Source organism: Schistocerca cancellata, chromosome 9, assembly GCF_023864275.1.
Source record: "Schistocerca cancellata isolate TAMUIC-IGC-003103 chromosome 9, iqSchCanc2.1, whole genome shotgun sequence".
Lineage (NCBI taxonomy): Eukaryota > Metazoa > Arthropoda > Insecta > Orthoptera > Acrididae > Schistocerca > Schistocerca cancellata.
Window position 1 is genome coordinate 364147117 of NC_064634.1, and position 16831 is coordinate 364163947.

Consider the following 16831-nt stretch of genomic DNA (forward strand, 5'->3'; position numbering starts at 1 on the left):
ACATTAAATGCGGCGCAAAGAACTAAATTATGCGGCGAAGCGCGGCCGTGGCTTTTGGAAGACTGTCTGCTATCTGGCGTGGGCGTTACGAGCGGAAGGGGTGTGCGGCGCGGCTTCCTGAGCTTTCCTCGGTGCAGCGTGTCTGTGGCACGCATCCAAAACCCCCACTGCCACGCGCTTCGCGAGCGTTTCCACATCGCGCCTCGCATTTGGAGTCTGCCTACTAACAAGGCGCCCAGAAACATACAGCGAGTAACAAAAGCCACATCCAAAACTGTTAAAACATTTTTGGAAGGTGACTATTAACAGCCGTCAAGTAATGTACAAAATGCATGTTTGACTGTCAGTTGCTATTTTTGTTTGAAACACAAATATCGACCGGTTTCAGGCACAGACCATCTTCACGGATTCTATCCAAAGACACAAAAATATAAATGTAGTACAAAGGAAATGTTACAAATTCGTTTGCAAACAAGTGCAAAAACAGTTTACAACACATCACACTGTCATTACTTAAAAAATGGCGACGTCTCATATGTAGAGCATGTCATGAATTCCAGTATGCCTCACAGGAATTTAAAGCCAAACATGCTAATTGAATGCGTAAACAGAGCAGTACTGAAGAGAAGATCAGAGGTATAAGTGTTACAATTGCACAAAACATTGAGGAGCAGGTCAAAGATCTTTAGACTGTATTGTCGTCGTATAGTACAAAAATATTTCGATGATAAGTTTTTTGCTGAATACAGGGAACTGGACTATCCCACAGATGTTCACCAAAATACTATCTTAGAGATCTTTGACCTAGTTTTCAATACAGGATGTATCAAAAAGAATCATCCAATTTGGCACGTCTATATTTCTAGACTAATAAACATATACAATGTATTTTGTTTTGTGATGAACGGGAGCCTCAGTTTTTTTCGTACCTTCCCATAGGTGTTCAATATGACCCCCTTGAGATCCACAGCATATGTCAATGCGGTATTCAACTTATTCCCACACTGCAGCGAGCCTGTCTTTATGTTACAGCTTCCATAGCTACAGTTATGCGACGTCTCAGTTCATTCATTGTTGTTGCTAACTGAAGGCCATAAAAGAGTCTTTTATAAACCCCCACAAGAAATAATCACATACAGTCAGGTCCGGTGACCTTGGAGGCCAGTTATGTAAGGCTGAATAATTTGGTCCAGTGCAACCGATCCACCGTTCAGTAATTCTTTGATTTAAAAATTCCCGCGCTTCCAGATGCCAGTGTGGCGGTGCCCCACACAGTTTGTAAATGAAGTCATTCGAATCAGTCTCCAACTGTGGGAAAATGAAGTTCCCAAGCATATCGAGACATGTGCTTCCTGCGACAGTGTTCTCGGCAAAGAAAAATGGACCATATACCTTTTCCCGTGAAACTGTGCAAAACACATTAAATTTTGGAGAGTTCCTGTCATGTCGTACAACTTCATGTGATTGTTTCATACCACATATTCTCATATTATGACGGTTTACCATTCCATTTAAATCGAATGTTGTTACGTAAAAGATATGCTGTTTTTACTATATACGAAAAAAGAGCATCGCACTTTTTTACGAAAAAAGAGCATCGCACTTCACTATTTTCATTATATCCTATCTGGAATCCTGTTTCCTACTCTGGGCCTCAGCCCCAGCCTTCAATTGACTATACTTTGTATCCGAATTATTAATTAGGGCCCCTTTCCTAGTCTTCCTCGATCAGCAAAAGGGATTAGGGGTGACCTGCATGTTTATCAATCAGGTCTGAATTAGCAATTATCGCCTCATTAAGATAAAGTAAAAAGTAAAGCTTTTTCAACATTTAGGCTGATTGTAGATCCTATTGGAGGGTGTATGCCCTTGCCATTCTCCGACTTCGGAAGTGGCTTACCCAGCATTTTACAGAAAAACTTGGGTTTTCAAGGTGGACTCTGAACCACGGAGCAACTCAGTATTTCTCACATTAACACGTCGTTGTCCAAGTGAAAATATCGACAGCTAACAAAAACCCTAGGACCGGCCGGGGAACAATAAATAATATTAAATACCAAAGCACTAGTAACCGATATCATGACCAGCACACAAAACTCGACGGGCACCACCTTTTAAGGCAATTAAATCATGTTCTAAAATTATTTCTAATCTTATCATTTTAGAAACTGGAAACAAACGCGACCCAGTGAGTCTATCTTGGCTAATCAAGGACTTTTACTAACAACGTATCAATCTACACAAGTGTCCTGAAGTTAAGCATGATCACGAGAACACGAAAATGAAAAGAGAAATGGTGAGCTATCGCCCAACATCACCGTAAATACTTACCTACGAACGCTACTCGTTCGCTCCGTGTAGGCAAGGAGTACTCCGTGCTGTAAATAGTGGCGTAACCGAAAGATAAACGCAAACAGTGCATGGGACCTCTTAAGCCCCAGTCTTGTTTGTCGGTTGGTGAAGCTGACAATATAATGTCACAGAGACACCATTTGAATCCTGTTTTGCAGGGCAGAATACATGGCTGCCTGGAAGCATGCCAGACACAGACCGATGTCTCACTATCCTTGAATGTACCTCAGGGTGTCGTTTCCAGTCTTTGGCAACGGTTTCGAAACACAGGAGATGTTCGTCAAAGACCAGTATAAGGCGACCAAGAATAACCACTATGCGGCCGTAACTGCCCAAAGAAATCTGAGTATACCTACAACTGGCTACGGAGCTTGCAGCTGCCTCAGGAGTTGCTGTTTCCCAATAAACTGTGTACTTTACGCTTAGAACAGCAGGGCTATTTCGCAGACGTGTGCATTACAGAAATCGGCCCGTGTATTGTGCAGTTGGCAACATCAAAACTGGATCTTGAATGAATGGGTAAATGTGCTTTTCACAGATGAATCCCGTTTCAGTTTGCAAAATGATTCTCGTTGCACATTACGCTGGAGAGAACCTGCCAACCGATACTACCCTAATAACATCGTAGAAAGAGATCGGTTTGGTGTTGATGGCGTCATGATGTAAGGAGGGAGGCATCATGTTGGAAGGCCGTACGGAGTTGCGCATCTTCATTGGTCACCACAGGAATACTGTAAATTCTCAGAGGCACAGGGATGAGATACTGCTACCACACGTTCACCTTTGCAGAGGAGCAGCTAGTCCAGACTTGTTCTTTATGGACGATAACGCCTGTGCGCATCGAGCTGCTCTGGTGGATGAATTCGTTGAGGGTGAACATATCCGTCGCATGGACTGGCCAACGAGGTCCCCGAATCTCAGTCCTATAGAACATACCTGGGATGGGATCGGGAGGCGAAGTACACTACTGGCCATTAAAATTGCTACACCAAGAAGAAATACAGATGATAAACGGTTATTCATTGGACAAATACATTATACTAGAAATGACATGTGATTACATTTTCACGCAATTTGGGTGCATAGATCCTGAGAAATCAGTACCCAGAACAACCACCACTGACCACAATAACGGCCTTGATACGCCTGGGCATTGAGTCAAACAGAGCTTGGATGGCGTGTAAAGGTACAGCTGCCCATGCAGCTTCAACTCGATACCACAGTTCATCAAGAGTAGTGATTGGCGTATTGTGACGAGCCAGTTGCTCGGCCACCACTGACCAGACGTTTTCAATTGGTGAGAGATCTGGAGAATGTGCTGGCCAGGGCAGCAGTCGAACATTTTCTGTATTCAGAAAGGGCCGTACAGGACCTGCAACATGCTGTCGAGCATTATCCTGCTGAAATGTAGGGTTTCGCAGGGATCGAATGAAGGGTAGAGCCACGGGTCGCAACATATCTGAAATGTAACGTCCACTGTTCAAAGTGCCGTCAATGCGAACAAGAGGTGACCGAGACGTGTAACCAATTGCACCTCATACCATCACGCCGGGCGATACGCCAGTATGGCGATGACGAATACACGCTTCCAATGTGCGTTCACCGCGATGTCGCCAAACACGGATGCGACCATCATGATGCTGTAAACAGAACCTGGATTCATCCCAAAAAATGACATTTTGCCATGCGTGCACCCAGGTTCGTCGTTGAGTACACCATCACAGGCGCTCCTGTCTGTGATGCAGCGTCAAGGGTAACCGAGCTGATAGTCCATGCTGCAGCAAACGTCGTCGAACTGTTCGTGCAGATGGTTGTTGTCTTGCAAACGTCCCCATCTGTTGACTCAGGGATCGAGACGTGGCTGCACGATCCGTTACAGCCATGCAGATAAGATGCCTGTCATCTCGACTGGTAGTGATACGAGGCCGTTGGGATCCAGCACGGCGTTCCGTATTGTCCCCCTGAACCCATCGATTCCATATGCTGCTAACAGTCATTGGATCTCGACCAACGCGAGTAGCAGTGTCGCGATACGATAAACCGCAATCGCGATAGGCTACAATCCGACCTTTATCAAAGTCGGAAAGGTGATGGTACGCATTTCTCTTCCTTACACGAGGCATCACAACAACGTTTCACCAGCAACGCCGGTCAACTGCTGTTTGTGTATGAGAAATCGGTTGGAAACTTTCCTCATGTCAGCACGCTGTAGGTGTCGCCTCCGGGGCCAACCTTGTGTGAATGCTCTGAAAAGCTAATCATTTGCATATCACAGCATCTTCTTTCTGTCAGTTAAATTTCGCGTCTGTAGCACGTCATCTTCGTGGTGCAGCAATTTTAATGGCCAGTAGTGTATATTCCGTCCCAGACACTTTCAGACCTCCGCTCCGCTCTCGCTGAGGAATGGGATCGACTGCCCAGAGAGCTCTTGAACCATCTCGAATAGAGCATGCCACGATGCTATGCAAAATCTGTGGCTGCTAAGAGTAACCAAATTCTCCATTAACAGCTTCTTTTGTTGTGTAAAGAGATTTCCCTGTTGTGTTATTTTCTCACAAAGTGTATCTTACCGATAAGAACTTTTCTACCAGTATGTTTTGGGCACTCCTGTGCGCCAAGTGTATTGTGATTCTGTAGCTTGTTCAGTAATGCTTTTTGCAGCCTGATAAGGCACTATGTCCTCTTTTTGTGCTAATGCTTAACTTTTTGACATTAGTGTACATTATATTTGCTTTGAAACTGTACGATTACGAGGGTGACTCAAATAAAACCTTAAATATTTTAAAAAAATATTATTTATTGTACAGAAGTGGTACAAAGCTGTATTACTTTTCAACATAATCTCCCCCACGCTCAATGCAAATCCTCCAGCGCTTACAAAATGCATAAATTCCTTTAGAAAAAAAAATTCTTTTGGTAGTCCGCGCAACTACTCATGCACCGCGTGGCGTACCTCTTCATCAGAAAGGAACTTCTTTCCTCCCATTGCGTCTTTGAGTGGTCCAAATATATGGAAATCGCCTGGGGCAAGGTCTGATGAGTATGGTGGGTGAGGAAGACACTCAAAATGCAGGTCTGTGATTGTTCCAACTGTTGTACGGGCAGTGTGGGGCCTCGCACTGTCATGTTGCAAAAGGACACCTGCTGAAAGCAGTCCACGTCGCTTTGATTTGATTGCAGGCTGCATATGATTTTTTAGGAGACCTGTGTATGATGCACTGGTGACAGTGATCCCTCTAGGCATGTAATGCTCCAAAATGACGCCTTTTTCGTCCCAAAAGAGAGTCAGCATAACCTTCCCTGCTGATGGTTCTGTTCGAAACTTTTTCAGTTTTGATGATGAGGAATGGCGCCCGCCATTCCTTGCTCGCTCTCTTCGTTTCCGGTTGGTGGAAGTGAACCCAGGTTTCGACCCCAGTAACGATTCTTGCAAGGAAGCCATTACCTTCTCGTTCAAAGCGCCGAAGAAGTTCTTCACAAGCATCAACACGTCGTTCTCTCATTACACGCCATTCTGCATGCTGTTTGTAGCACGCTTACCAACTTACAGGATAACGGTGCAAAATTTCGATTTGTTATTACAAATTTAAGGTTTTAATTTGACTCACCCTCGTGTATCAGGTTGGTAACTAATGTAACACCATAGCTCTAATGCTCTACTGATTTATTTTGCCTTTTGTTTTATTTAATGTTACATCGTCGAGTTTCTGTAAATGTTGTTGGATTGAATCGATATCATGAGTGAGTTTCTTCTTTTCTGTGTAAAAAACTTTGATGTCATGGTTTGATTCCATGCAATGTAGTGTATCTATCATTTAAATTCATTGTCTCATTTGGAGGGAGACAAAACTTACTGTATATAATTTTAATTTTGTTTAAATAATTTTTTATAGAAATGTTAATGTGTGCAAAGGCTTTGTTTTATTTAAAATGTTTCTTTGTTGTTATGTAAACTGCTGACCTTCACTTAGGATTCTTAGTTATTCTGTATGGAAAACGTAGAGTGGTTCCCCTCGGGAACGGAACTTTGTAGTGCGCGCAAGTTGTGGTTGGCCTAGGTAGAAAAGGTGGAACGAGAGTCAGTCGGGGACGAGCTAGTAAACTGTGAACTGCCCATGTAAATGTTGTATATTGTGCTGGTTCCGAGAGAGGCTTTCCCTGACGCCTTCCAATGCCTCGGATGGGTGGATAAATAGCTGGAACTATTCTGGAACTGGTATCTATCATCGCCACCAAGAAGGGACAGAGTCCAGCAATTCTGGCTGCAAATCCACCTACCAATATGCAGCTGCCACCACACTGCGCAATCATTATAATGGAGCACTATAGTAATGTACAGTGAAGGATCAGCTCAATGAATGTCTTAGCGTGCACAAATATAAGGTAACTTATAACTGAATTCATGTACCTACCATGATTTTTTCCCTATCACAACACCTCTCAAGTTCCTCTCCATTTGAACTATGATTACCGAGTGTCCTAGTTTGTGGAAAAAATAAAACCCTCTGAGCCAAATAGTTAATTAAATAATGTTGTTTGATCTTTGGTAAGAAGAGAGTATTCAGATTTACTGTGAATTTAGTGAAATTGTGGGAGGTAGTAAATGTAGTCTTGTGAAAGCCCCCCAGTTATGGAAACAGTTCAATTTAAAGTTTTTTTGGAGTTTCAAAGTCACCTATTTAATCATTTACTTGAAAGTAGAAGACTGTGGTAATAAATACAATTTGCTGTTTCTTTTAAAAATTAAAATTCTTGAAACTGAGGCTTACAAGGTTTTGCTTAGTTAATGATCATAGTGCTGCCTGTAGTAAATTTTAAAAGGTGAGTCAGTTTCTTGTAAATTTGTCAACATTGTGTCTCAGTGCAGTAAAAGTCGTGAACTGCAGTTGTGGAAAGTTGGATGCTTGCTAAGCACTTGTTTCTTTTGGGTATTGAAAGTGCATATTAATAGTGTAATAAGATCCACAGGTTATCCTTTACCACTATTTATGAAAACAATAATTTCTTTATTGAAAAGACAGTGAGAAGTAACCTTTTAGTGAATTCCATTTAACTTTCATTCTAAATAGAATAGTATTTAGTTGAGAGATATTTAACCTGTGACCAGTTCATAATTTTGCAGTGAATTACATTTATAATTTTATGTCAGCTAGGAAAATATTTGAACAATAATAATGAACCTATGTCCAATTAATGATTCTGCAGTGAATATTAATAGTAATGTTATGAAGACCATTTAGTTTGAATAAGCCCTAAAATTAATGGTGTGTTTCGTTATCTGTTATATTTATGCAAATAGTTTGTTCTGCTCAGTTAGCTTCCAAACTTAACCGTGAACATATGCAGGTGTCAGAGTTCGTTGCACTCGCGTGCGGCAAAATATAGGTTGTGTTTGTCCGTTAAGATTACTCATACTTAATTTCTTGAACAAGAATGTCAATCATCCTCTTACCTAATTAGGCTGACGACAGTTTTTCTTGTTCTTTGAACAGTGTAGATAGGTGATATATTGTTTGTTACTGTCTGAATATTTACGTAATTCTAACTTTCATTTCCGATAAGCCACCCCCGTTAGGTACAACACGGTCAACATAACAAAATTCCTCTCAGAGGGTAACAGCGCTCTGTTGCTTTATACCATAATTACTCAAATAAAATAGTTCTATTTTACAAACTGCCTCCAGTTTCGAGGTTATGGTATAGCAGTAGCGGACTGTAGTGTTATACTAGTAGCTGAAATACGACACTAATGTGGAATGATACTACCGGTTAGAATTGATCATTGAAAGTAAAATAGATTTAAAGAAAAAATCTAATTAATAAACCTAAGAAAATTCCTGACGTGTAAAAATTGTGTGACAGACCGCACATATAGCTGAGACCTTGGCATTTCGCGGGCAACGCTCTTGTCAATGGAGCCATCAGAGTATGACGCACACGCGCTCCAAAAAATCAAATCTGACAATATCTTTCTCGTAGTCTTTGAAGCAATGTTGTAGGCTGGAAAACAAGAAATGGAATGAAGATATACATGATCACTGTTTTGAGAGACAAAAGATCCCGGAAAGCCCACCAAAGACAATGCCTGAACAGTATGGAGAAGCGTGGACCTGCAGCTAGAGCGCTGTGCAGGCGGCGGCCGTGCTACTCACCGGCTGTGGAGACGGCAGCGGGCTCAGGCAGCTGGGCAGCGCACCCTCCTCCGCTCACCGGCCATCGGCCTAACAGCGGGCGCGCATCCTGCAACACAACACGGCCGTCTTTTACAGAGCGGATGCACCAGCCGCAGCACATGACAACGGCCACGCGCCGCGTGACCGGAATCTCATATCGCTGGCCAAGAGGGCTGCGCTCAGCTAGAGGCCATTCGTACCATCGCACTTCGTCCAGTACCGACTGCTTTGTCACGACTGCGCATGACTCAAAATACTGGAGAGTTAATACTATGTTATGGACCATTCACACTTTACATCTAACATTAAGAGTTTCGACGGCCATTCAATGATAACTTACAAGGGAACCTCCCCATCGCATCCCCCTCAGATTTAGTTATAAGTTGGCACAGTGGATAGGCCTTGAAAAACTGAACACAGATCACTCGAGAAAACAGGAAAAAGTTGTGTGGAACTATGAAAAAAAAATAAGCAAAATATACAAACTGAGTAGTCCATGCGGAAGATAGGCAACAAAAAAATGGTTCAAATGGCTCTGAGCACTATGGGACTCAACTGCTGTGGTCATAAGTCCCCGAGAACTTAGAACTACTTAAACCTAACTAACCTAAGGACATCACACACATCCATGCCCGAGGCAGGATTCGAACCTGCGACCGTAGCGGTCGTGCGGTTCCAGACTGTAGCGCCTTTAACCGCTCGGCCACCCCGGCCGGCGATAGGCAACACCAAGGATAGTGTGAGCTCAGGAGCGCCGTGGGTCCCGTGGTTAGCGTGAGCAGCTGCGGAACGAGAGGTCCTTGATTCAAGTCTTCCCTCGAGTGAAAACTTTAATTTTTTATTTTCAGACAATTATTTTGCGAAGCTGCACAGGTACACTGAGCAGTATTTTTTATGTGATCGTGTGTCAATTATCAATGTTCAGGCACTCACACATAATTAACTTCGCTCTCCAAAATTCCAGGACATGTTCAGATTTGCTTGGACATATGCAGGATTTGACGGTCTACACACGGAAAAATTTGAAAACGTTAAAAACATATGTTTTGACAGAGCACAGGGAAAACTGTGCGACTGTGAAACTGTTGCATTCATTTGTTGTAGTTTATGTTACAAACTCTTATGTTTTCATCACTTTTTTGGGAGTGATTATCACATCCACAAGAAAACCTAAATCGGGAAACGTAGAAGAATCTTTTTACCCATTCGCCAAGTGTACAAGTTAGGTGGGTCGACAACATATTCCTGTCATATGACGCACATGCCGTCACCAGTATCTTATAGAATATATCAGACGTGTTTTCCTGTGCAGGAATCGGTTGACCTATGAGCTTTCGATCAAATGCTTTCGGTTCCCACTGGAGAGGCACGTCCTTTCGTCTACTAATCGCACGGTTTTGCGGTGCGGTCGCAAAACACGGACACTAAACTTATTACAGTGAACAGAGACGTCAATGAACGAACGGACAAATCATAACTTTGCGAAAATAAAGAAAGTAAACTTTTCACTCGAGGGAAGACTTGAACCAAGGACCTCTCGTTCCGCAGCTGCTCGCGCTAACCACGGGACCACGGCGCTCCTGAGCTCACACTATCCTTGATGTTGCCTATCTTGCGCATGGACTACTCAGTTTGTATATTATGCTTATTTTTTTCGTAGTTCCACACAACTTCTTCCTGTTTTCTCGATTCATCTGTGTTCAGTTTTTCAAGGCCTATCCACTGTGCCAACTTATAACTAAATCTGAGGGGGATGCTATGGGGAGGTTCCCTTGTTAGTACTAAGAGGATTGCCTTTAGAATTACGTATCTGCACAAAACGAACCTTTTTTCCCCCTTCCTTCAGCGGTATGCTGAAAATTTAAGGCTTCGTACCAAATGACGAAGTTAGTTGCACGTAATGCTTTTATTTTTTTCTAATATTTCGGCCAACAAACCCATTTTCCAGTCATTACCTGGACAAACTTAAAAAAGAAAAGAAAATGGAATAAGATATATGAAAAAGAAAGTAACGAGGAACACCGTCGAAACAAGCATAGTAAAATAACTGATGTTGCATAAAAAATCGTCCACAGACATCAAAAATAGCCTCGTAAAATAAATAACGTTGTACAGCAACTCGGCCACAATTTAAGAAAGTAATATACGCAGCATGAACTTAATGTCTATTGTCGTGGGAGTACACAGGCAGACTGGTGAGACGGGTTTTGAGGCAGTGCATTTTTTTCCCATGGTTAGGCACTACATCCAAATCAAAAACACAAACATAAATGCAACTGGTGTTGTCATTTGATCCCGATTAATACAACAGTTGCGGAACTTGCACCACTATGTTCCGTAAGTTGGAAGAGAAATTTGAAAATTTGACTTTGTATCTTGACTGGTGATAAATTGCTCAAGAATAGTTTTGCGCTACGTGCATACCTGCAAGCGCGTGTAAGTTTGGATTTAAATTGAAAACCTTAACTCTGAAATAAAAACAAAAACATCAAAATAAAGGCAGACTGCTGGAAAATCTTTGCTCATCAAAATGTTCAAATGTGTGTGATTTCTTAGGGGACTTAACTGCTAAGATCATCAATCCCTAAGCTTACACACTACTTAACCGAAATTATCCTAAGGACAAACACACACACACACCAATGCCCGAGGGAGGACTCAAACCTCCACCGGGACCAGCCGCACAGTCCGTAACTGCAGCGCCCTAGACCGCTCGGCTAATCCCGTGCGGCATCTTTGCCCATCCATGAATTCAAAATCGGTTACGTGGTGACATTAAATAGCATATAAATACAGAAAACTGCAACCAGTCGCCGGCCGGGGTGGCCGTGCGGTTCTAGGTGCTGCAGTCCGGAACCGCGGGACTGCTACGGTCGCAGGTTCGAATCCTGCCTCGGGCATGGATGTGTGTGATGTCCTTAGGTTAGTTAGGTTTAAGTAGTTCTAGGTTCTAGGGGACTGATGACCTAAGATGGTAAGTCCCATTTTTTGCAACCAGTCACGTCTTCCAAATAATTTGTTTCGTCTACTAACTAGATTTTTCAAACGTTTCCAGGCTGATCTTCAGATGGTGCACATGAAAGTTGCATAGCGTGATATGGATACTGACTCTGTGACAAGAATGTAGATAAAAAGACTTTAAATGTATCGCCATGAGTTATGTGACCAATGGAAATCACAGTGGAAACTGCCAGGTGGATACCCATTACGATGCTTCCCATACTGTCGCAGTAACTAACAGAATTCGTTTTTCGATACAATTCGTCTATAAACATTACTCATGGCGGCATATTTAACTTTTTTTTTTGTTTCTTCTTATCACAGACCCTGCGTCGCGCTATGAAATAAACATTCAACCATGTGCACCATCTGAAGATGAGCCTGAAAATTTCTAAAACTAGTTAATGGAATGGACGAATTATTTCATACACGTGAATGGTTGCAGTTTTCCATTTTTTGTTGAATTCAAAGTCACGGAGTCTCTAACATTCGTAATTGATAAGCCTTATTCAACTGCGTGCTGGTCGACCATGTATGCTCTTGGAATGCTGTGTACAAGGTGATTAAGAGATTGCAGCTCAAACCTGTTCCACACTTTGACGGCGGCCACCCTGAGGCCATCCAGTGCGTGAGGAGGGTTTCTGCGACGATGCAGTGTAAGTCTGAATCGGTCTAAGCACGCTCAATAGGGGTCACATCAGCACATGCCTCAAGGTCATCAAATTCTGTTTATTCCTGCCTCTTGGAGAAACGTGATCACGAGGCGGGCGCAGCGTGCTCGTGCATCATCTTCGAAAACGAATTCTTCGCCGAAATGCTGGCTTCAGAGCTGGAAGACAGGTTGGAGGATCTTCTCTAGGGACTGCACAGCATCAATAACGAAGATTGGAATCTGAAATCCGTACACACGAAACCCGCCCAAAACATGACCGACTCTTCCCTGCTGACTTCTAGAGGCCACCTTCACATACCATCTGAGTCGTCACCCAACTCCCAGTTACCCTTTAAAAAAGAAAGTGCTTGGGAGCACCTGCGAGACAAGGCCGTGTCACAAGACAGAGGCTGAAAATTTGAATGACCTCACCGTTGTTCAGGCCAATTCTAGGAGTCATTTCCCGTATTAGCAATTCTTTCTGCCGTAAAGTGACAATGCGCGCGAATGTTCTATGCTTGAAACGACTTCGAGGCATGCTGAACAAGTGTGCACGCATACGCTGCATTAATGGCTAAACACCAGTTCACACTTTATGTTCCACGAATTTCATGTTTGTCTGCTCTGTTATACCTTTCAGTACCTAATTGCTTTCGATTTTCCACCCCTATGGTCGGCAAATTGGAAGAACGAACAGGTCGCTGTTTAACAAGGTTAGACTGATCCGTCTGCAGCGCGCATTTTGAATCAACAGCCACGCAGAGGGCAGACGTGCCCAAGTAGTGTTCATTTTCAGCTAAATTCATTAACACTGTACAGAATACAGAACCCAATAATTCATATAATTAAGGGAAGAAACGAACACAAACTACGATAACTGCAAGTTGCACTGCAGTGCTAGACAGGAAATTAATTAACTGCTCGCCTGTACATCAGTTGTAGCTGTCTTTCGAGGAAGGCTGCTTTCCAACCACATTAGCTGCTCGCCCTTCGGTTTACCGACAGACTATACCCCCCCCCCCCCCCCCCCCGTTCCTAGTGAAAGACGCTGTACCAAATTAACTGTCTAATACTAATATGTAACCTGAATTCCTTCATCCATTGTAACGTCTGGTGGGAGAACAACTCCGCACTGATCTGGCGTATTTACAGCCTTGTGATTGCTGCTCTGCCACCAATGGAGATAGAGCCATTAATATCAACAGTGTAGAGTCAGCATCTCATGTTGAGTGCGCAAATTTAGGCGACAAAACAGGACACAGTAATAAAATAAAAAGCAATACGGATTTTTGCATCGATACTGCACACTTTCCGTGGAGGGAAAACTCAGACGTCGCGAGCTAATGACAATGCACGGGAAAGTAGGCAATGAGATGGATTAAAGGTAAAGCTATGCTAACCTATCGAACAGCGCAATTCAGAACGCCTAGCTCTGCACTGCTTAATTCTACCTACCTGTGTAAAAATGTTTTGCAGTTTCTCTCTGGAGAGAGATATCACAGCGTGTCAAAATACAGTGCAGACTATATTCCTAATTACACGACCTACAGAGAAATTATTCTCCATCAAACCGAGAAAGAAGAGTTAGCAAAATTACCTGTAAGAAATAAATTAAACACAATGTGAGACTTGCTATCAAAAGCATCGAATCAGAAACAACCCAGCAATTTTCCGTGTATACAATGAAATATGGAACAACAACTGAAGCAATACGTACTTTTTAAGGCTTTCCAGGCGTACCAAATGTTTATGGAGTTATGAGGTCGGGCATCGACTGGCGCTATTTGACACAGTGGCTGCGAGCCCCAGTAATTATTTTATTTTCTTAATAATAAAAATATATACATAGTCTCTGGGTACATCCTAAAAATATGACAACGGCAGACGGAAAGCATTTAGATAAAAACACGCATCTAGTATTTGGCGAAGCTTCCCACAATCCGAACGTTGGTTTTAACTCCGCAGTATTTTACTAGGAATATTCCTAACGAAGGTTGTATGCCCTTGCCTTTCTCCGATCTTCGACTTCACTTACGCATCTAGTTATACAAGGAACTACACTCCAACGCGGACTTCGTAGCCTGGTGCAACTTGGCAATTTTCACACTATGTCACTGATAGAGGTGAAAGAAGGGATGTGCATCAGGAAAATTCCTAGAACCTATTGCCTGAGTTTGCCATATGAAATCCACTGAGTCACACCCAGTATTTTAACAGTTATTGGTTCACAACAACCAAGATCTACATATGACGCGTTTTCCTTAGTTTGCGAAATATGGTTGCACATTTCCCTAATTCTCTGCACATAGCAGATGTGGTTCTCATGTTTAGGAGAACGCCTGCATTATCTTCATGTCGTCATGACACGACGAGGACCGTTACCTGACGTCGGACTCCAGTGTGGTTTTCTTCTAATCCGACAGTACAGAGGGCGGAAATAATTCAGAGATGGGCATAATAGTACTCAAAACGACTAGGTAATTCAATAACAGCTCATTACTGACACAAAAAACACTGCGGCGAAAGTGAATCGAATAACACACATCGCAGGATAACAACAAAAAAAGGGCGGCCGGAACGTATGTGGCGATGGGAGCGCAAGGACGAAAGTAGCTCTCGCATGACGTGTCACTGCCAATTAACATACACTATGTGATCAAAAGTATCCAGACACTCCCAAAAACATACGTTTTTCATATTAGGTGCATTGTGCTGCCACCTACTGCCAGGTACTCCATATCAGCGACCTCAGTACTCATTAGACATCGTGAGAGAGCAGAACGGGGCACTCCGCGGAACTCACGGACTTTGAACGTGGTCAGGTGACTGGGTGTCACTTGTGTCATACGTCTGTACGCGAGATTTCCACACTCCTAAACATCCCTAAAACGTGAAGGGACACGTACAGCACAAAAGCGTACAGGTCAACTCTGTCTGTAAATGACGTAAATACTGATGTAATGTTGTTCAGTACATTTTCCTCGGTCATCGATAGAAATATCTGCACTTATACTCGTTACACCATGTATATAAATGGGGGAACTGGCAACACCTTTCATCACCAACGAGGCGGCGGAGGTCAGACAAACGTGTTTCGCCGAGGATGAAAATTGCTGCTAGCTGTTTATTTATACCTAACGTAAGTGTTGTGTTTTCGTATACGCTTATTAACGTGTTTAATAATTGGACTTGGTAACCCCTTTTCTTCACGGAGTGCTACAGTTTTCCTCAATTATCAAAGGCTTTTCCCAAATCGACAAATGCTAAGTAGGTCTCTCGGTTACATTGCTTATGTTTATCAGTTACCTCTTTCATTACAAACACTGTTTCCGTTGTCAGTCTTCTTACGTAAAAATCCACTTAATGAACACCGTGATGTAACTTTTAATCTGTTGTTCAGGAGCCTAGCGTAAGTGTGCATGTTGCGTCCAGTAAACTAATCGTTCTGCCATTCTGGCATTCACTTCTATGTCCTTTTCTTAAACAGCGATATAACGTTTGCTTGGTGCCATGCTCTTGAGAGGACTCTCTTTTTACAACACAGATTTAGAAGCCTCATCTCGAGAGAAGTTCCACCGTATTTTAAGAGTCCGATGTTGATGCTGTCCATGCCTGTAGCTTGCCTGATTTTCAGAGCCTTATTTATTTATTTACAAGTTCCGTAGGACCAAATTGAGGAGCAAATGTCCAAAGTCATGGAACGTATCAGTATATGAAATTACAACATGTAATAACACATAAAAATAAAATGTTTATGAACCCAAAAAAGTCAAGCCATATGTCTCAGTAAACGCAGTCAGCAATATAACATAAGAATCAACTTAATTTTTCAAGGAACTCCTCGACATAATAGAAGGAGTGACCCGTGAGTCCGTGAGGGAACTCTTCAGTTTCGATTTGAAAGCGCGTGGATTACTGCTAAGATTTTATTTTTATTTTTGTGGTAGCTTATTGAAAATGGATGCAGCAGTATACCGCACACCTTTCTGCACAAAAGTAAGTCCGATCCAAATGCAGGTTGGATTTCTGCCGAGTATTAACTGAGTGAAAGCTGCTTATTCTTCGGAATAAGCTGATACTGTTAACAAGTAACGATGGTAAGGAATATATGTATTGAGAGGCCATATCAGTGTTCAGGAGTGGACAAGAGGGTCGCCAACTTAAAGCGCTTACTGCCCAAACCAACCGTTTCTGAGCCAAAAATATCCTTTAAGAATGGGAAGAGTTAACCCAAAATACGAGGGTCGTCCACAAAGTAAGTTCCGTTTCTATTTCTATCCGCGGCAGCGCTACGATCGCAGTTCCGAGCATGAGCGGCAGTTACTCTGAATCCATTTTCAGATCGCTGCTTCCGACGTGTGCTTTGTAGTGCTTCTTTATAATGTCACCCGTAATTGAAAATGCCGCCGTGCACGATGAAGAACGAAGCGGACGCCCGTCTGTGATTACTCATGAAGTGGTTCACACAACTGAAGAGAAGATTAAGCACAACCGTAAGTATATACTAAGTGCCCTTGCTGTCAAATGTCACGATCACTAATTCATGAAATTGTTACTGAAAAACTAAAATTTCGAAAACTTTCCTCACGTTGGGTACCCAAAACTCTTATTGGACAACACAAAAAACTTCAGTTTTTGACACGCTACAATGAAG

The 16831-nt window shown here is 42.7% G+C and overlaps 1 protein-coding gene across 2 annotated transcripts in view; it reads right to left on the reverse strand.

The window, feature by feature from the left end:
- LOC126100552 (homeobox protein PKNOX1-like) overlaps positions 1–16831 on the reverse strand; it is a 717569-nt gene that overhangs the window by 412398 nt on the left and 288340 nt on the right. For both annotated transcript variants that reach the window (XM_049911170.1, XM_049911171.1), the window contains exon 2: positions 8505–8592. The gene's annotated coding sequence lies outside the window, so the exon portion shown is untranslated. The remainder of the gene's footprint in view (positions 1–8504; positions 8593–16831) is intronic.